The sequence below is a fragment of the Bacillus rossius genome, chromosome 2 (genome assembly GCF_032445375.1).
Source record: "Bacillus rossius redtenbacheri isolate Brsri chromosome 2, Brsri_v3, whole genome shotgun sequence".
Taxonomy (NCBI): Eukaryota; Metazoa; Arthropoda; class Insecta; order Phasmatodea; family Bacillidae; genus Bacillus; species Bacillus rossius.
This window is the reverse complement of record NC_086331.1, coordinates 100705669-100728192: the sequence shown is the minus strand read 5'-3', so window position 1 is coordinate 100728192 and position 22524 is coordinate 100705669. Positions and strand designations below refer to the sequence as shown.

At 34.6% G+C, this 22524-nt stretch overlaps 1 protein-coding gene across 5 annotated transcripts in view; it reads left to right on the top strand.

Moving 5' to 3' along the window:
• The window catches only part of LOC134529518 (beta-1,3-galactosyltransferase 5-like), a 66861-nt gene that overhangs the window by 5696 nt on the left and 38641 nt on the right, over positions 1-22524 (top strand). For all 5 annotated transcript variants that reach the window (XM_063363688.1, XM_063363689.1, XM_063363687.1 and 2 more), the window contains exon 2: positions 21943-22214. The gene's annotated coding sequence lies outside the window, so the exon portion shown is untranslated. The remainder of the gene's footprint in view (positions 1-21942; positions 22215-22524) is intronic.

Here is a 22524-nt window from a genome sequence, read left to right as displayed (position 1 = left end):
GTACCAGTGTTCATCAGGTATGACGATAACTGGTGATTTATGAGTATTAAGTGATCCAGTGCTCGTCACCCCCCTTTCTTTGTATCGTTGAATATAATCTTAAGACTTAATGTACTAGAAATCATGCTAAACACTTCGCAGAAGCAAACAAACACAAACATTGCACTGAAAGGAACAGGAACACAATTTATTAAAAAAAAACTAATTACTTACCTTCTTAACAAAAAACAGCAGCAGTATTTCTCGCTTCTTAGAGTATCCTACATGACTTCTTAGATACGGGAATCCCCTATCTGCAATCTTGTGCGTTCAGAAATCATGTAGAAAAAAGTAAACAACTCTTGCTCTGAACTTTAATATGTTCGACACGCGAGATTTTACATTATTGCACTTGTTATGAATTTTTATTTTATAAGTGATGACCACTGGTGCGATGACGTTTTCCGGTACACTTACCTTAGTTGTAGAGGAGGTGTTACATTTAGTAATATTGGTCAAGATCATATAGTCTGTATCCATTTTTTTTAATATTTGAAAACATTCCTTGTCCACATATGTGAAAACATGGTACATGGACATGACGACACGGTACACGGACATGACGACACGGTACACGGACATGACGACACGGTACACGGACATGACGACACGGTACACAGACACAACATAATTTATTAGGGACAATCCATGTCAATTCAACCAATAGAAAAAAAAATTACGTCTTAGCATTTCCTTTATTTTAGGCACAGTGTTAGTATTAGCTAAGTAGATGACTATTGCGAAATTGTAATTTTTTTGGAATGTTTGTTTTTGAGTTATGAATTTATGAAATTCCAAAAAAATTGTAAATTCTGCAGCACAAGGAAATCTTTAAACTGTTCTAGTTAGAGAACTGTTAAACTTAGAATACTGAAATTTGTGGCATTTTGTTTAGTTTTGTATGGCATTTCATAAAATATATAACTCAACATGGTTACATTAAATCTTTTTTACTTCAAAAGTTTCAAAAAAATTTTTTATGAAACTCAAAAACGGAATTTTCAATTTTTTTGAAAAAAATTTATTTTATTCATACTTTTATTGACTACCTATATACCAAATTTGAACATGGTATTCCAATGCTATCTTACTAAAAAATATTTTTGTCTGTGTCAATGTATGTAAACTTTTGTAACAAAGAAAATCACTTAAATAATAAATAAATAATTACTTTACTAATAAACTTAAATAATATATGGTTACATCTCACAAAATTTGTCTTGTCACTTAAAGTCAGACTTCTTGGCTCAGTGGTTGGAGTTCCTGACCGATGGCCTTCAGTCAGTTATAGTCATCATCATCATCATCATCATCATCATCATCATCACTTAGACAATACTTTGGTTACTGTTCTTGAATTATTAGTATAAGAGATTTATCTTTTTGGACAGAATTTGTGAAGCTGTAGTCATCTCCTGTTGAGGTACACTGTAAGTTCTACCTGTGGCTGTTATTGGATTAATTTTACAAATAATATAGTTTTTCGGTACCGTCAAAATGTCTGCTCTCCTTGGGTACTTAAATGTAAACGAAGGACCACTTGGATGAAGAAAAGAAACAGTAACTTCTTCTTCAACTTCATTTTTTGAAAGAACACATGCCATCCACCATTGTTTATCATAGGTGCATGCAACAAAACCTACTATCTCTTCAAATGGTACGTCTTCAACAACAGGACTAATTTGAACTTTGTGCACTTCAGATTTGTCAGAATATGAATAGATTTTTGCCTCAAGTGTATCTGTTGTAAGAGGAATATATGCATGGAATTTTTGAGTTCCTACTACAGCTGTTGATTCTTCAAATCTAATTTTCAGCAATTTTTCTTCTTCAACATACTCCTCATTTGCCACATAGAAAAAAGTCACTGAGGGTATGTTTCTTATTCCCCACTGAAAAAGTTGAAATGGTGTCAATATGTGGTTGTCTGTTGGATTTTGAAGACTGGCCTTGGCTGCAAGTCTCTTAACTGTACCTGCTACTCCATCACACACTCCTTTGCCATGAGAGGTTGCGTAATAATGCCATTCAGCTTTGAGTCCATCAAAATCTTCACCATGGTGACACAGATTTGAAAAGTTCTTTCTGTTTTTATATTGTGCAGCTGAGCCATCAGAGAAATAGTACAACTTTGTTAAATTGGGCAGAAAACTTTTCAAGAAGCCAATAAGTTTTTTTTTGAAAGACATGAACAAGGACTGTGTTATGGGCTAAACAATCTGAAATAAATACAAAACTTTTATGAAGAAGAACTTGTTTTTCTGTTTCAGTGTCTGTATTCTTGTAGTACACCACAAATGGATGGACAGTAGCCATGGAGTTGTTCCAATGGAACCCTTGAGCTTCATCTTGCAGAACAAACGAATAGTTTTCTGCGAAGTCGCATGTTATCAGAGCTTCATTTTCTCTCAATGAAGATTTCTTCTCAGCAAAAAATTGTGATTGCTGTTTTGCAATGAAGTCATGTTTCTTCAGGTGTACTAACTGGATACAAAATTCGTCAACAAATTCATCGGTTGGTTTACATAACGTTTCAAAAGAACAACAATCAACAGTTACCCATTTTTTATAACTAATGTTCTCAATCATATCTTCCTCGAGACAACCCATTAATGCTTCTTTAAAATCATTAATTGTTGGACAGTAATCACATTCATCAAGGAAGCACAGTTGACTTGGTGGGTTGCACATTATTTGTGACAGATATTCTTGATAAGTCTTCAGTGAATTTTCCAACCCAGGTAGTGTAATTTTATGCAAGTTTCCACCCACAATCATTAATTTTACGTTTTGGTGCGCAGTGGAAACACATACACAATGTGTGCCACTAGCACCAGCTGTTACACAGTTCTTGGGTCTCAGTTCTGCAAATTTGGAGAAACCAATTTTTAACTCGGGGAGTTTGGACTTAAATAGGCAATGCACTTTTCTCAAGTTTGATAATATTAACCTTTTTTGAACGTGAATAGGTTTTCCATTAGCATCTTTTCCCATTGAGACATAATCTTTCAAACCAGGCATTTGCCTACTAACATCATCACTGCAATAGAATTCCTTTACTAGTGTTGCTGTTTCTCGTGACAAGACTTTCCCAGGTTTTGGATCTGGTGTAGACAAAACCCCTTTCACTTCTAATAGTTGTTTTGCTTTTCGTGCAGTGTAATTGCTTACACCAAACTCGCTTTCAATTTTGGCACAAGACCAACTTTTGGGTAAAATTGTTAAAATTTGTAATCTTTAACTTTTACTTGCAGTTGTAAATTTTTCTTTCAGCTGATCTATAATTTCTGTTTGAGATCCTTCGCAATTACATTCCTTAACTTTTCCCACATTTTTAAAAAAAGTTTCATCAATCTTTCGTTTTATTTTTTCACTCTTTTCTTTGCAGTATCTTTTTTGACTTTTACATTTACTTTGTGAAACAGGTGACTCTCCAATAGAGGTTAAAGATGCATTTAAATAATGTAGACCTGTTTCAACGTCCATGTATGATTCAGTTTCACCTTGACTACAACTTTGTTTATCAGTGTCATCTTCAACAATGCCTAATTCATTGCTTTCAGTTGCATTAGAGACACTATGTTTTTCCTTACCTAACTGTAAGCGGCAGGAAGTACAAATTTTCATACCATCTTCAATACCATAACCTAAGGAAGTCATCCATAAAGTAACATTTCTCAAGTCTTTGGAAATCCAATGTCCATTCTTTTTTAAAGGATTACAACAGTATTTTGACCACTTTTTATCCATGGTATACTCCAATGATCATTTCTTACTATGATGAATGAGCACAATTAACTATACTCAAGTATTAAATACACATTGACTTGTCCCAGGCAGAGAGGAGAGGAGCGGGAGCGGTCCCCAAGCAGGGGTCGCTGCCCAAGAGCAGGGAGAAAGCGGGAGCGGTCCCCGAGATGGGGTCGCTGCCCAGGAGCAGGGGGGGGGAGAGAGCGGGAGCGGTCCCCGAGTAGGGGTCGCTGCCCAAGAGCAGGGAGAGGTAGGAAGGAGGAGCGGTCCTTCAGAGAGGTCGCTGCCTAAATAATACTGCTCAAGTATTTTTGCCACTTTTATTTACCCAGAATTACTGGGGAGAGCTTTCCGCCTGGCTTAGCTCAGCCAGGGTAAATATACAATGTATGTACATATTCATTAGGGAGGGCACATCTGTACCCTTCCTGTGCATACATATTCGAATTACAATACTCTTTACATTCACGTGTATAATTAACAGGTTTCTTGTCACAACACTGGGTATTTACATAATTGTCCTGAATTAGGCTGGGCAGGTAGACAAAGTTTCCTTAATTTACATCCCCCTTTGTCTGCCATCTAGGGGCGGGTTGCGAACTAACTTTCATCCCCATAGATTATGTAGGATGGGTGGCGCACTTGGGGCTTGTGCTATCATACCAGCCGAGGCCAAACTGGTGGACATGACAACATAACCTCTCAATATTGTTCACTCAACAAAAATATCAATATTGTTCACCCAAAAAACAATCACCATTAAAAAAATCACTACAAAAATCTTAGTCTAAAGCTTCAAAGCTTCATAAAAGATGAGTTATGTAAGCACTTGGTAAACCTCCATAAACCCTTTTGTCTCTCCCAAAACACAATATGGCAGAACAGGCAGTGATGCCAGGCTTCAAGGAAGTATTTCCTTCAGACTATCAAAAAATCCCTCACCGCATGAAAAATTTCCCACTTTAAGTTTAAGTTGAATATAACAATTATTAAAAGGGACCATTTAATACAAAACAAATTGTAAAAATTCCACGTAAATTATTTATCATCCTAACTGTCATTCAATGTTTTCTTCAGTTATTGATGTGCAACCTGACATAAACAAAAAAATAATTTTGTTAAGATACCATTGGAATACCATATTGAAATTTGGTATATAGGTAGTCAATAAAGGTATGAAAAATATATATTTTTTTCAAAACAATTGAAAATTCCGTTTTTGAGTTTTATAAAAAATGTTTTTTGAAATTTTTGACGAAATAACGGCTTTATGTAACCATGTTGTGTTATATATTTTATGAAATGCCATACAAAACTAAACAAAATGTCACAAATTTCAGTATTCTAAGTTTAACGGTTCTCTAACTATAACAGTTTAAAGATTTCCTAGTGCTGCATAATTTACAATTCTTTTGGAATTTCAAAAATTCATAACTCAAAAACCAACATACCAAAAAAATTAAAATTTTACCATCATGCTTGTGATAGGTAGTACAACATGCATAAAAAAATTTATTAAAATCTGAAACCTTGACATTAATTTTTATTTATTTATTGGTTGATTTGATATGGATTGTCCCATTAATGGACTTGATAACACGACACTATAATGTAATGTAATTAAATGCCCATTGAAAGGAATTTAAAGATTAGACCATCAATATTAGGGCCATTCCATGCACACGGGTGTGACATTTGAATGATATTTTTCAAGCAAAAAACAATATTTGTATGTATTATATATAACTAAATGTGTTCGAGGCATATATGCACAAACACTGCAGTTAATGGGCTAATTGACTGCATTTTCATTTGTTCAAAAAAATTTATACAATTTTTTTTACAAGCATCTGTATTTATGTTACGGGTGTGACATATTTTGGACACCACAGTACAAAATTACATGTTTATGTTGAATTCTCTGTGAAATCTGAAAGGACTTTTGCCAAATCTAACCATATGTGGCCAATAAAAGGAACATAGATGATTATTCCTGTGCCAATTTGTATTAAGATGTTCCATTCTTTTTACAATAAATTATATTGTGTCGTTACGGGTGTGACATCATATGTTACGGGTGTGACATCATCTGTTACGGGTGTGAGACTGTACATCAACATGGCTGTCACTTTTGTAGACAGATTTGAATTACACTAAATCACTTATGTCATACCAACTTCTTATATTAAACATTTTACATAATACTATGTAACAAATTTACAACAATTTTTAATGCAAAACACTTCTAGCCTATTTTAGTATGGTGTAAAATGTGTACAAGAAAAAGTCAAACTCTAACTTTATACAGGATTTTAAGAAACTACATTATCTCACACTAGTATAGGCTAAGTCTTAACAATTTTTTTAAATTTCACTCCAGATTTGCATCTTAACAATCATGTTACGGTTCAATGACGTCAATATCCTTTTGAAATTCATAGTACACTCTGTTACCGACTACCTTCATTACTGGTTCTGGAAGATACTTCAAAATTTGTTTGATAAAAACAAAACACGTCTTTTTCATTAATTTTGAATATTCTTTTACTGTCTTTCATGAAGTTTTAAAAACAGTACCTCAACTTCCTCACCATCAGGCTTACTTTGGCACATCCCTACAAATTTGTATGTTCTCTTCTTTCCCTCATATTCTACTAAAACACATTGTCCTGGTTTGAGATGTTTTGTTGAAACTGAAAGGATGGGTTCATCATCACTGAAATCACTTGATTCTGTTTCTGCATAAATGTCATTGTATGATACTTTTTCCTTTGTCATGCTGCATTTCTCTAACGTGGAGAAAGATGTGCGGCTCACTAAGAGACAGAACTTGTTGTTCAATGGTTTAAAACAATGTTTTGACTGAAGTCCAGGTACAGCATGTGCATTTTTCCATTGGTCCATTAGTAGGTATCCCTTTGAATTTGTGAATTTCTTCCATGTTTACAAAAATGCATTTTATTCCTGAAATGATTTCCGAAGCACAATCGAAAAACTCTTTCGCATTAATAAACCATCCTACGGCGGGACTTCACCTCATTCCATACTTTATATTTGACCATTCCTCCTACACCATCCACTGCCCCTTTGCCATGAGAAGTGGCAAGAAAATGCCACTCCCGAATGAGCCCAAAATCATCTAAGAAGAAACATAAATTAAATAAATTGTATCTTTTTTCTCTTTCAACTCCTTCCTGTGCTTCCTCTGGCGTTCCGAGTCCTTCAAACGTTTTAATTTCAATTGTCTTCTGTTATTAGGCCTACACAAGATATCCATATTTTTCTTTCGTCTTGTCTTATCTCGCTCTTGTTCTTTACTTAGGTGCTCCTTCCATTTATCTGGATTAGCTTTCAATCTCTCTCTCCACTTACGTACATGTTCTTTGCTGTCCTGTACCTTCATCTGTAAAAAGTAATAATAAATATACATGCAAACTTAAAATTCACATCTACTATACATGGCTAATAAAACAAAACTAATTGTTACCTGTAGTCCTGACACATTCCAAAATGATTTACTCTTAAAAGCATGCTTTAATACCTTAAATGAAAAAAGTTTTTATATTTGTGTTACGGGTGTGACACTTTTTAATATTAATCTTTACTTAGTTAATCAAAATATAGCTAGTTAAGGGATGGTCACATTAAACATTGCCATATATAACCTTTCATTCACATAATGAAAACATGTTCAGTTCTTTATTTAACCAAGCATGTCAACTTTTATCAATTTTTTGTTACGGGTGTGACAGATATGTATACAGTTACTAAATAACCAAATTCATGACAGATTAACTTACCTACAGAATGGATATGTTGATGTTTCTTTACTGCAAGGTTAGCACTGTAAACACTACCTGGTGAATGTTACAAACAACCTTTTTGGAAGGAAGATTTAAGCATGCTAACTTAACATATCTCTACAAAAATTTTCTCTCTGTGTACATGGTTTCCTTTAACGTTTAAGTATAATAACCTAAAAACAAACAATTGTTTCTTCTGTACCAAAAATGTTGAATACAATACTTAAGTATCCTAAACAAACCACAAAATGTGCTATACTATAATTTTTAATTTTTTGAAGATTTGTCCAGTTTCGCATGGAATGGCCCATTAGGCAACCATCTAGAAGACAAAAATTGACAATTACATGGAAGCGAACACTAAGCTATTCATACAACACAGGCAATTTGTAGGTTTTAACACAAGTTTTTGTATTTGCCCATGTTTTCTGAAAAAAAAGAACTGGTTTCTCTTGTTCATAGTAGGTTAACTTAGACTCGGTTGCTGTGAAAGAAGTACTATCAATTCTATGTTTTCTTCATCTGGGAACACAAAAGTAAATCCAGTGGATTTTCGCATGACAGCTCTTGACCAGCAACTTTTTCTACTATTCCAACGTAGTGTGTTTGCAAGTTTCTTTGTGAGGTATACGTGACAACAATGTAGCTGTTTCGCTTGACGTGGAATGCAACGGGCTGCTTGTTTTCAGCCTCATCAGAATCATCTGTGTATACTTAGTTGTACCTCAGGGTCTTTGAAGAGGAAGTATCTTATTTTTGTTAAGTAAAACACATAATATAATCCCAAGTTAATCATTGGTGAGCAATGTAAAGCAATATTGAGCAGCTATATTCAGTCAAATCTGTATACCACAAAGAAACTCATATTTCATCTAATGTTAAAATAACTTAGTTCTAAAGATAGCTAGTAACATAACACACAAATAAATGTGTTTGTTGCAAAAGGATACATGAAGGATAATCCATAGTGATTTGTCCAATTCCATAGTGTGTGCAAAAAGCTTCAGTTTTGCACATTCTGCAGCTCAATCTTTTTGCTTGTACTACTGACCCATTGTCTCTACACCAGTTTATCTCATGAACTTTAAATACACCTTTGAAAGAAGGTACATTGTTTGGAAGATACTTTTCTATTTGTTCAATGTCGTTGGTGTCAGTCTTATGAATAACAATGTTGCTGTTGCTGTTTTTAATTTCAGACATAAGAATATCAATGCTTGGAATATCTTTTCCTTGAGCAACAAGATTGCCTGCTAACCTCTTAACAAAACCTCCCACACCATCAGGCACTCCTTTTCCATGTCCTGCCTCACAATAATGCCAGTGGAAACTATTTACTTGTAATTCCTTGGTAAGAAAAGTAGCTGCCAGAAAGAACATGTTTTTTGTTTCTGTACTGAGTGGTGGGACCATCACTAAGAAAGTGTATTCCTTTGAGATTTGGAACACAGTTTTTCACTTCTGAGAATACTGACATTAAGTGAGTACATTTGGCAACCGGATCGTGCTTTGGGCTTACAGACAATATGCAGATAGACCTGTTTTGTACTGAGCTATCTGTCTGTGATTTGAAGTACATTACTACTGTATGAAGTGTCACTTGAGTGCAAGAGTCACCAAAGTGAACCGACTGAACTTCTGTAGAATATTTACAGTTGTAATTTTCTGAAAAGTCTATATGCAAGAGGACTTATCAGCAGACAGAGAATTCTTTATGTCACTTGTGATTCTGTGCTAGTGGTTTATGTTAGCTGTATGCTGCCTAAACTTGTCAAGCAGTTTCTCAAAATCTGACACCATTTTCCTTTTAGTATTGATTACCTCTTCTTTAAAGTCTTCTGGCACATTTTAGCTTTTATGAGATCTACTTTTTTGGTGACCCACTGATAATATGTTACTTATTCATCATCAAACTCATTCCACTGTATACATTACAGTCTTCGCAGGTAGAACATGATTTCTCCAAACTTTTTACCTCCAGTTTTCCTTCACACGTAATCCTTGCAAGAATTTCATTGGATGATTTTTCTGCCATCATCTGAAGAGTATTTAACTTTTTTACCATAAGTTCAAAGTTTGCATAAAGTTTACACAGGCAAGTGTGTCTGTTCGTGCAATCTGGCGCTACAATCCAGAATGGACGTGAGCGACAAAATGTAGTGTAACTTACATATTTCCGTTCTGGGTTGCTTGCTTTATACTTTTTATAAAGATTTTTTTAATGAATCGCATAGCAGCCGCTTTTGCTTCTTCTGTTTGTGTATTGTAATTGTCTCTTTTTCCACTGCACATCTCTTTCCAAGAAACTGGCAACATCATTTTCCGCTTGCTTCTTTCTCTTAGCCTTATCATGCACCGCTACAGTATTTTTCACTATCCTCTGAGAGGTCGATGAACCAACAAAGTGAAGGAATCTGTATTTATTGATTATTTTCCCTATAATCATTCTTCCTAACATGTTTTTCTTAGCTAACGATTGTGTTTGTTTAAAATTTTTTCATACTTGTTTACTTAACACAGAGCAAAACTCAATGGTTCTTCTAACTTTCGGACTCACTCTTATGTCCTTTAAGTAATTTCCGTACTTCTTTCTTTGGTTATCTTCCTTTCTAGTGTCTGCAAGTCTGTAATAGTTTTTTCTATACTTGCAATTTTCTCCAATGCTTCATTTTCTATTTTAAGTCTTTTCATTTGTTTTTTGAGTATTTTCATATTTTTTCTCATATTTTTTTGCCAGCTTGTACCCTTGATGAGGAAGGTACAAGGTCTGGTGTATGTGGTTTTTGTGGGATGTGAGGTGGTGTAGCTACTGTAATCAACTCTCTGGTTCCATTATTTTTCTCTACATTTTTTGGCCCTTTCACACCATTCTTTCAGCATCTTTCTTTTCTCCCTATCATTCATGTCTGTAATTTTTTTTCTAGTAGCTCTTTTTTCTTTCAGCATATTTCTTTTAAATTCACAATGCTTTTCAGGGTCATTCTTTAACTTTTCCCTAGCACGTCACATGCCTAGTTTCTTTGTCTCTCTTTTTTTATCTAATTGTTTGTTAGTTACGTTTTTACGATTTTTCCCATTTTTACAATTCACTACAAATAAGAAAACAGTTCTTTTAAAGTTGTAGTAATAATGAATAATACATTTTCAAACAAGGGAATAATAATACTCTGAGGGACCTAGGCTTCTATTGTTTTTGTTAGTAAAATACAGTTAACTCCCACCAGTCTGTGGTCCAAGAATCTGAAATACTCAAAAATCCGGGGTATTTCTGAAGTTACTTAATTGTTACTGTTTTGATATGTCACGAGTCATATGGCTGCGCTGCAGCAGCTAGTACGATTTGTGGTTTGGAAACAGTGGAATGTTTGTCATTTTAAAGAAAAACTAAACGTCTAGCTCTCATTGTGCAGCAAGATCTACCTGCCATTTGATGCTGTTAATTTCTCAAGTGACTTGTTTATTATGATGTTAAGGTGTTCTACATGTTCACGATGTTTACAGACCTCATGTTTTAGAATTATACTTTTTTTGGTATATTTTAATAAAGAATATTCAAAAATCCGAAGGTCATAAACGACCGACACCTTCGGATATTTGCGATAGTTTACTGTACTTAACATGGAAATGCTTTCAACCATGCTCTTAATGTTATAAATAAAGTTCATAACACATTATGTAATTTTGTAAATAATAACTTGACCGGATTATTTAGAGAGTCACTGAGTATCAGAAAATAAGTTATGTAAACTAAATATGCTAGAAACTACGAAGCAAATAATAATATAATCATGTCTGTGGACAAATGGACATGTCTGTGGACATACAATGTCCACGGATGTGTTGTCCACGGATAGGATGAATTTGTCAATATTTTTCAGTACAGAGAAGATATTTGAGTTTAAGAATACAATGTGTACAATAGAAACCTTTTCATAAGTAATAGCAATCATAATTAGAATAAAATTGCATAAATACCTTATTTTCTTAGTTTGTTTAGTGCCACAGACATGACAAGTTGATCTGAACACTGCTCAAAATTTGTGAATAAATGTAGAATATACCATATTGTAACAAGATATAACATACATTTGTTCCTATGCACAAGATGGCTGCTCTGTTGTACTACCTTCAATAACCATTGAACAGTGGTGCAGTCGAGGCTATTCTTTAAGTTTCATTCATGTCCACGGACAGGACTCTAAACCTTGTGACACATATTAAATAAGTCATACAATAAATAATAATTTTTTAAAGGCAAATGTAATCCTGTATATGTATTCTAAATATTTTTCTTTTTCTACACCATTGGTATCAAATGCCATTAAATGCTTAAACATGACGTTACAAAAAGACAAAATGGTAAAACTGCAGGTTGTGACATGCCACGGACGTGACATTTACTACTTTGTAGAATTTTTAAAAATATTTATTACTTTTTATTCCACATTATGTAATGTTACATTATGTTCTATAAGTTATAATATTGGTTTCATACCATAAACTATGTTTTATATGTAGAGTTATATTCATAACAATGTGTGGACAGTGTTTTGTACATTTTTTTGATAATGACCCAGCTATGAAGACAGATTGATTTCTCAATTAATTTTTTTTAAATTTTGCCTGTGCTGTCACACATGCATCATCACCATGCGTGAGTCTTAGCTGTGCTTGAAAAGAACTTGCCTTAATAATAATGACAGGGATCTTAAATCAGATGTGTGATATAAGTGGCATAATGGATATACTTGCTGCAATTTTCAAAAGATATATTTTTTTGTTTTCGTTCAATAGAATGCTGAGAAACTCGCTAGTAGGTGGGCCATGAAGTCAAGGAAAGTTGTAGGGGAAAAGTCATAAAAACGAGAAAAATATTGTTTGAAAATTGCAGCAATTATCTTTGTTACATCACCTTATAGGTGTAATTATTAAGACAAGCTGTTTGCAAGCACAATAGGGACTCATACATGGCAGCACCTGTGTTACTGTACAAGTGAACTTTAAAATGGTAAATTGGAAAATTAACCTGTCTTTAAGTTGCAGTCATGAGAACATCCATTATATTACATACAAAACTATTTTCATTATTAATAAAATACCACACTTTACAAAAAAAAGTACCAAAACAGAAAAACACAAATAGTTAACATGGTGTTAATGATGTATTAATGTGATGACACCACTTTAGCAATAAATGTTTTGCAAATAATTGAAATGTCACAAACTTGTGTCCTGTTTCAAAATAACCACCACAAAAAACAGTAGAACTTAAAAATTTTTTTTTAATGCTTTCATTTTATTTTTCCTGCATAAGCTTTTAAACTAAAATTACAGGCATTTGGGGCAGAAAACATAAAAAAATTCCATTACCTAGATTTGAAATACCGAGTTGGTTAATTTTATATTTTCTTACACTACAGAACTTAAGTTTATTAATAAGTACATCATGTTTTATATAGACAAATGCTTTTGTTCAAAAATTCAAAAAAAATCTGTTTTATGTTATTTTCCAAGAGCTTTAATAATGTTAGTAATTAGTTGATTTATCGCCTCATTGGAGATCATATATTTTCTGAAAAAATAATTTGGAAGTTTGATTAAGTTTTGTATTTTTGGGGTTGATGCAAGAGTCTATCACACCCATGACCTAATTATACAGGCCTACTTTTTAGCTGTGAAAATTATTGCTTTATGCACACTATGTCACTTTGGAGCAACTGCAGAAACATTGGTGCTAATCTAGCACAAGTTTGGATGGAAAATATGTAATGACAAAATGGAAACTTTTGTGATATATCATAAATAGTAGCCCAAGTAAAAGTAAAAGAACAAAAGTGAATGAAATAGCAATACTGTTCCTTCGGGCTAAAAATTTGAACTTGCTAGAGTTGAGTATATTCGTGCAAACACAAAGACTAATTTTAACAATGCTTTATGAGTGGTAAGATTGTGTATGTGCTCCAACTTTTTGCTAATAAATGGAAACCAAATATTTGCAGTCAATTTAATGAAAGGGTTGTTTCATAGTTTGTTGACAGCATCAACAAAAATTAGTCAAACATAAATTTGGGAATGTTAATGTCAATAATTTAGAATGATTTCAGCTAGGGATAGGTATGCAGTATCTTGATCGTGAGCTATCCACGGATGTGGCTTCAAACCAGAAGCCAAGGAAGAACGAGTATAGAGTATGTTCTAGACACTAAGGTTTGCAATTAAAATGGCGGAGAAACAATTCAGAATTAAAAAGCGTACTTGTTTGGGATTTGATTAAGAAATATGGACAGGGTGTCTACTGACCCTGGAAAACCTGGAAAAATGAGGGAATATTGTAATCAGGGAAAAATCAGGGAATTTTTTCAAAAATCAGGGAATTTTGTTTGGTAGGTTGTAGTTGGCAATACTTTTTTGTTTATTGATCAGCTTGCATTGACGTAACATCAAGTGTATCCCCTCCCATTTTTATTTTTGAATGGCAAATAACGAACAGTTCTCAAGTCCATTTTCTTTTATTTACCATCGGATTCGGAAGTGGCGTTAAATCACGTTATACAAACTGGTTCAAGCTGGTCTGTTATCCTGCTGACGTGACGTGCTGTGGCATGTGCTCCCCGCGTTCGGATTATACCGACAGGTGCATTTCATTTTAAGTAATTATGGATACCCCCAACATAAACTAGGCATTTTTGTTAGCTTTGAAAATACATATCACAGACACTTTTGGTGAAGATTCGCCATAGTTGCTAGAAATTGGTAGCTGTGGGCTTCATACGGTCCATGGTGCTTTCAAAACTGGAATTTCTGCTACACAATGGGACGTTGTTAGTTTTTTGAGGCACAGTTACTTTTTGTTTAAGCATATTCCTGCAAGGAGGGCATATTACATTAGAATAACTAGATCAGAGCTTTTTCCCAAGAAATTTTGTGCAATCAGATGGTTAGAAAATACTGCAGTTGCTGAGCATGCCATGAAAACGTTACCCCACCTAAAGATATTTGTTAGTGAAGTTTCTATTTCATCTGTCTTTCAATGTAGGTAGTGGAAAGTGCTCTTGAAGATAATTTTCTAGAAGTAAAATTTACATTTTTCCACTCTTTGGCATCAGAGCTGGAATTGTTTCTTACAATGTTCCAAAGAAATTTATTAGTGAAGTTTCTATTTCATCTGTCTTTCAAAGTAGTGAAAAGTGCTCTTGAAGATAATCTTCTAGAAGTAAAATTTACATTCTTCCACTCTTTGACATCAGAGCTGGAATTGTTTCTTACAATGTTCCAAAGAAATTTATTAGTGAAGTTTCTATTTCATCTGTCTTTCAAAGTAGTGAAAAGTGCTCTTGAAGATAATCTTCTAGAAGTAAAATTTACATTCTTCCACTCTTTGGCATCAGAGCTGGAATTGTTTCTTACAATGTTCCAAAGTGAAGCACCCATGGCACCTTTTCTGTATGATTTACTGGTAGACATTTTATTAGCTTTGGCAGGAAAGTTTGTGAAACCAGAGGTACTGAAGAGCTTTAGGGAAAAACACAATGTATCTCAATTGGATGTAGATAACCAGGAAAATCTATTTACTGCTAACAATATCAAGTTGGGTTATGCAGTACGCCATGCCATCAAAAAAGAAAAAGTACCAGAAAAGTCTGTCCTGTTACTGAAAAATGATGTTAGGACTTGTCCAAAGGTTATAGTAAAAAAACTTCAAGACAAAAGTCCCCTGAAGTACAAACTTACCAAAGGAATTTCCTGTTTATGTCCGTCTATGGCTTTAAATTCGGGTGTGAGGAAACAGCGTGTGAATTACAGTTTAGAATGTTGTCTTCGAAACAGGTGGCTATCAGGACAAGAAGCTGATAACATTGAGTGATCATATCAGTTGGTATGTTCCTCGCAAGATTCTGAAGCACTGTTCTCGTCTTTTTCTCGAGAAGATGGGCGCCTTGATCACTTGTGGATGCTCATTCTTAAGGCACATACAGTAGTTGCCAAAACAGGCCTTCTAAAGTTTGTGAGGATGATGATGGAAATGCATCATTGGAAAGAGGATTTTCAGTGAATTCTAATCTGCTGACTGAAAACTTGCAGGAAGAAACACTGATTGCACAAAGACAAGTGTATGACTTTGTTCAACGTTCTTGAGGTGTAGAGCATGTTGATATCATCAAGTCCATGTTATAGTATGTAAGAAATGCTAGTTGTAGGCGTAAGGAAGCCCTGCAAACAAAACAAAAAGAAAAGGACGCTACAGACAAGAAGAAGGCATAAAAAAAGAAGAGTTGAAGAGGAGATCAAGGCATTGCAGTTTAAGAAGGCTCGAGTGTTGGATTTGGCTTGTTCTGAAGCAAGTGCTATAGACGCAAAAGTTGAGTCACTGCGAAATTGACGGGAGCTTCCTTTTACTGATGTTTTTGTAGCAGCATGTTTTATTTGCCATCAATTGAGTCACTTTATCCACGTCTAGAAGAAGGTAATATTTTTACTAATTTAAGTAAGTTGAAATACTTTGAAACCCATCAATGTATTGTTATGCAGTTTTTTCAGTTTCGTGGAATGTCGTAATTGTGTTAAAGAAAACCTGGAAAAATTAAGTTTTAGACCTGGAAAACCTGGAAAAATCAGGGAATTTCATTTACTAGATCTGGTAGACACCCTGTATGGACCATTATCCAAAAGTTTTTATTTCTCAATTATTACCAATTGTAAATTTTTTATCTTTGATTGTTTTTAAGTAGTGGCTGTTTTGAATCTACCATTAACACTATATTATTTTCTTGTGCAGTATTGTGATATTATAGGCAGTTGTTTTACATATAAACAATTCTATTACTTGCAGTGGAAAAGAACAAAACTGGAGTCACTGCACAAATGTATAAATTTATTTTGTTTTAGCTGAACTTGTAAATATATTCAAATAAAAAATTGCTCCAAACTCTATTAATAACTAGATCAAACTTTATGCTCTTGTCCATTTGAAACCTAACCACAGATGGAGACAAAAAAATACTGATAGTAATTATTTAGTTGTAAATGAGGTAACTAAACTAATTACAGTTATCAGATGTTTCTTATTTATTTTCATTAAACAAAATATAGCATAACATCAATTTTTTGATAATAGCTGTTTGAACAAAATGTTTACGTACACAGTTTAACCTTTTGTTAAAGTGTTGCTTTAGATTGTAAATTTGTTATATTTCAAGCCATTGTGATTATTAAAATTTCTCAAAATAAAACAAGATTCAATGTTTATATTATTCTAAAAATTAGCTAGAAGATTATTTATTTTATTTCCTTAATGTCAATTTATAAATTTTTTTTAATGTTTATCACTTTTGAAATAGTATTGTAAACACCAGTAAAACAAGTTTTGTCTTTTTTAATCATTTTAGCATATAAAACTAGTACAGTAGTTAATTATCTTAAAATGTTGAAAAACTGAATAATCATCGTGAACAATCCTTGATCACATCATTCAATGTAAATGTGTGTTTCTGTCTGTGTGCCATTAAGATTAGCATTAGTAGTTCAGGAAGCTCTATTATGGAAAAAGCTAAGATGATGGATTAAAGATTGCAGGTGGGGAAGAAGGATATTATGTGCACAGCATTCTTTGTCGTCCTCAGCAGCTTTTATTCAGATACTATTATTATCGCTGACATAGTTTGAGATGTAATTGCCCATTGGGTTCTCTTGTGAGTTATGTAAATTATATGAGAGGCTTGTACATTTATTTTAGACTAGCTGCAATCCCCGGTGTCGCCCAGGCTGAACACAGGGTGATATATTGTCCGTGAGTTGAAGCCAAATGGGTAGCGCCATGTGACAGTGTGGTGGGCATAGGCAAAATGACACGCAATATACTGTTCGTATGTCTATGACATATGATTTTCTGTTTACCCGTGGCGATTGGTTGAACGATCCACTTGGTGTATTAACTTGCTTTTTGGTGTTATTTCGGTTATACCGCAATTCACCATATAATTTTGTCCCTACCAATGAGTCAACACCACAAATTTTTCAATCAACCAAACTAAAAACCAAAATTGAGATCTAAAGCAGGGTTTTACACTCTTACTCCAGCCAATTCCACGACTCCTCTTTGTCCCATATGTATTATCTTCCTGACCCATTATCATCACTTATCTGGCACACATTACTTATCAAAAAACAAATCAACACCATGTGAACAATTCTGCCTGTCAGAAAATGAAAACTAATAAAATTTATATATTATATATTATAATATTATATATATATCGCAGAGGCTACCACCCCCTCGCCCCTCATGACCACCCACCACATCATACATGCGCGTGCAATACTTAATACTTATTTGGCTACAACACTAATACTTACATTTTAAATATCGCGATATTGTTTGAATGAAACGTCCGAATTGAATAATTCAAAAAGTTCTAGAAAGGTATTGAATTTGTCTTGAATATGCAGTAATTTATTTTGATAAGGATTAATACCAAGGTACACAATAAAGAGTTTTTGAAGCGACAGCATTTTAATTATTTAAAAAAATTAAAGACAACACTAATTGTGAGATAACTACAATAGCTAGACATATGGTTACGCAATATTTTTTGAAGACAATTATATGTTCTGCAAAGTGGTAGTACATTGTTTTGTTCTATAATCAATAGGTTTCGCAGCGCACGCCGTGTAAGGATTTTTTCGGGTCATTTTTTTACACCTTGGGTTACCTTATTGGACTTTTAGTAAGGATCCCTAATGTTATTGATAATATAATATAGCCTATAGCCTTCCTCGATAAATGTACTATCCAACACTGAAAGAATTTTTCAAATCGGACCAGTGGTTCCTGAGATTAGCGTGTTCAAACAAACAAACAAACAAACAAACTCTTCAGCTTTATAATATTAGTATAGATAATAAATTATTTTTTCACCAGTGTGTAAACAAATTAATAACTGATTCTAAAACCCTTATAAAACACATCACCTTTCATGCAACTAGTTCTGGGGCTACTCTTATGTCACATAAAAGCTGAATTTAGAAAGCCTAGTTTGATAAATAAATAATACAGATATTTTAAAAACAATAGAACCCAACTAAATTTACTAAACGTAAGAGGAAAGTTGTATAATTTACCTCATTTTGAAACTATTATTTGGTCACAAAATCTATTTATAAAGGCTTACTACACATAAAGTAGGTACACTAGTAGGTACACTAGTTTGTGCATGTTATAGAACAATTTTCATTAGAAAGAAAATGTTTGGTTTGAATTAATTTTAATTTGAGAAAATAAGCAGAACATCAATAACAATCCTCTGATTTTAATATTTATAAACTTAATTAAAAATTAGAATTTTTTCTTCATCATACATTTTATCTGATCTGAGTACATACTAAGTGTTCATTCCTGTGAGTGTATGATTTGCTGTTTCTTATTTGTGCTTGTGGTAGTTTTTATTTAGTCCTATACTTAACAACTTAGTCTGTTGTGTTCAATCACTGAACTCAACTGTGTTATGTTGCAAGTTCGTTTGTTGTATAAAGCTGTACTTCCCTTGCAACCTCTTCCTGTTTACCTTGAAAACGTGAGAGCAGTACGGATTCATTAAGGTACTAAAACGTCCTCGAACAGAGGGTTGGTGCTGATCTCTTTCTCGATACCATTGGGACAACAGATGAAGACAAGTGTGGTTTATTAATTAAACTTTTTATTAATGTTTGTTGTCTACTGCTGTGAGATGTTTGTGTAGCTTTTAGACACTTAATAAAAAAATTGGGGTGGGTAGTATTGGTATACTACCGTAATTTTTTTTGCATGAAAACGTCTCTTGTGGACTATTAGGTATAATTTAAGAGGAAACAAATAAAACTCACTTTTTTATGAATGTAGATCTATTTATTTATATTTTTGCCAGTTTTATCTTAAAATTATATTTTACATTTATCATGTTTAAATATTTACTTTACTTTACATTTAATACATTTCCATCCTAGCCTCTGTACTGGTAAAGCCATCGGTGGGCCTACAACAGTGCCCAACAGTGCCTCTACTGCATTCACGAAGGTGCCTCACTCGTTCTGTTTATAAGTTCTGGCGCTCGTTTGATTGGGTACGAATCGGCCTGAGTGCTCAAGCCCTTTACCGCTGTTTCTGGCGTTGAATACTTCTGTAATTGTGCGGCATTATCTGAAATAAGCAATTTTAGAAAGTTTTGAAAAATGTGATCCGGCACAACTTTTACTGTACATTTTTTTTCTGCCGGGTTAACCTTTTAGAGCACCTCAATAGCCACACAACAACCCACAAATAACATCTTTAACTCTTTCTGTTGCGGAGTTATGGCTAATTCTTTGGCTGTGAAGAGTGAATTTTGAGGCTCTTTTTCAACCCCCTCCTCGCTCAATGATGTAGGTGCACAATTGCGTAAGTGGAATGACAGGAAACGTAGAGGTAGAGTGGTCTATTTTCAGAATGTACTAATACAACGTGTGGCGATACAACCCTTGAGTTACGAGATATATTAAAACTTTTGGCAAGAACAAAAGCGTTTCATTGCAAACTCTGGCAGGTCCTGAGTAAGGAAGCCTTTTTAAAAAACATTTTCACATTAAAATATTAATAAAAGAAAATAAATTGGAGAAAGGGTGCATGTAAACATTTATGCATCTGTGTTTGTAGTTGTCAGTTTTGAAGTTATACTTCTTTAGGTGTGTTATGAAAGCATGATGAGAGTGAATTTTTATGATGCGCGTGCACTATGCAATAAAATTTTCAAAGTATGAAAAAAAGGCTACATACAAATTAAAATTATACCTATATGTGCTTTTTAAATATTCTACTTTAGTGACTGATATTGTTACGATTTACTGAAGGTTCGTAAAGGATAGCCCAATTAAAGATTTTTATCACACAGTTTTATTCATTGCCACTATTTACATTACTAGCTAATAATCTAAAAATGCCAATTAATCAATTGTACTTAAAAAAATGTTGCTGCTTCCAGTCACTCGTTTCTCACAATCCACACGCCGCGCTGGGCCGCATGTCTGGCGCAACTCTTGCCGCAGCACCCCTCGTGGTCCTCCGTCGCAGGACTCCATAGCCACACTCCGCCGCCGCTATTGCACTTCCCCTTCGCCGAGATCCTACTCGACGCCTCGCTCGGAACTTCGCTCGGGACTCCGCCGCACCCGCGGCACTATCGCCCAGAAACTTCGCTGTGGGAAAACTCCTGACTCCACTCACTCACTCACTCCCTGCCCTGGAACCTTCGTCCAAGGACTTCCCCACTCTGCCGCACCCGCGGCACTATCGCCCCGCAAGCTCCGCCGCGGGAAGGCTGCCGCCTGAACTCTCTCTCTGAACTCCACTCCCTCCCCTGACGTCCTCGAGCATATATATAGGCCCCGGCGCAATTCCAGAACTCACGAGAGCGGCCGGGGCCAGTCGCGTCATTTCGAGCCGTCCCGACGGCAGAAATCTCTCGAAAACATGTGTTAGCGGCTCGCGTAACTCCACAGCTGGCAGGTTTCGGATGTCAAACTAACAGTGCCGCGCGGGGGGAGCGGAGGGCTGGAGGGAGATAAAGCGGCGACCCAGGTGCGCACGGCACATCTCATGTTATGGCAGTATGTGATGCAGCCCAGCTAGCTCTGCACTTGCGCGTGACGTGGCCATGCTAACGTTCGTAACATTATTGAATGCTGGTCAATATAATTATAAACATTTATTTATTGTGAATATTAGTGATGTAAATTGTGTTTATAAATTTTTTCAAATGGATTTTCAAGTGTGTGTATATGAGTGAGGTTATGTACCTGTATGTATAACGATGTCAGTTTGCTTGTAAGCTTCCATTAACACTGGCTGGTAGTGTCTTTGGAAGGTTTAGTAGTTTCCTGGAAGTTATTTGCATTATAAATTATTACATTATTATTATTTATTATTATTTAATAAATCGTAAAAATAAATAAATAAATTAGAATAAATAAATCAGAACAACTATTCAGCATACTTATTGATTTCCATTATTAATTAAAATTTATCTTGATTATTTTATGAAATTAAATAATTATATGCTTTAGCAACCATATTTATAAATTCAGTTTATCAATTATCTTTATTAATTATTTGCTTGCAAAATTAGAGTTAGTTTTTTATTACACCAGTAGGCCTAAGTATAACTTCTAATGTACCCATGTTTTTGTTTACAGTGTTAGTCCAAAAGAGTATATATGAATCACAAATGTCAAAATTTTATATATTCCTTTTAATTATAAAGGGATTATATTTTCATAAGCCTAGTGTGTTATTTTAGTACATGGAAACATAGGTTTGTGATTTTTTTTTTCTTTTCGGTTTCAGTGTGTACAGGAGATGCACATTCACCTATTAGCAATACTGTGTGTGCATGGTCGACAGACGAGCTGGTCTTGCAGGGCGCTGGGACCCTGTTGGAAAGTGTGCACACTCCTGGCCACTGTGTCTAGCATCTCTGGCAGTAAGAGCTAAAACACGACCACTCTCGCGCCTGTCATGCCAGCCAGACCTGCATAATGTGTCATCCTTGTCCATAGAATAGAGCAAGAGGATGGCTGTTCAGCTCCTGATCCCAGCAACGCTAAATATTTGAACATGTAAGTGCAAACGTATCTGCTTTATTAGTTCTTATGTTATTTGTAAAATTAATTGCTTCTCATTAATATTTCTGTATGGCTTTTTAATTCGTTTATAGAGCGAGGTGGCACAGTGGTAAAACACAGGACTCGCATTCCAGAGAACCCGGGTTGGATCACCGGTCTGTCCTTTCATCCTGGTTCCATTTTTCCATGGATTCCCGAAACCAGTCCAGTCAACTGCTGTATGTTCCTTACTATAGTCTAAGTGTGATTCCTTCACTGATATCCCTGTTCTGCGTAGTTGTATGTTTGGCGTGCTGTCAACACA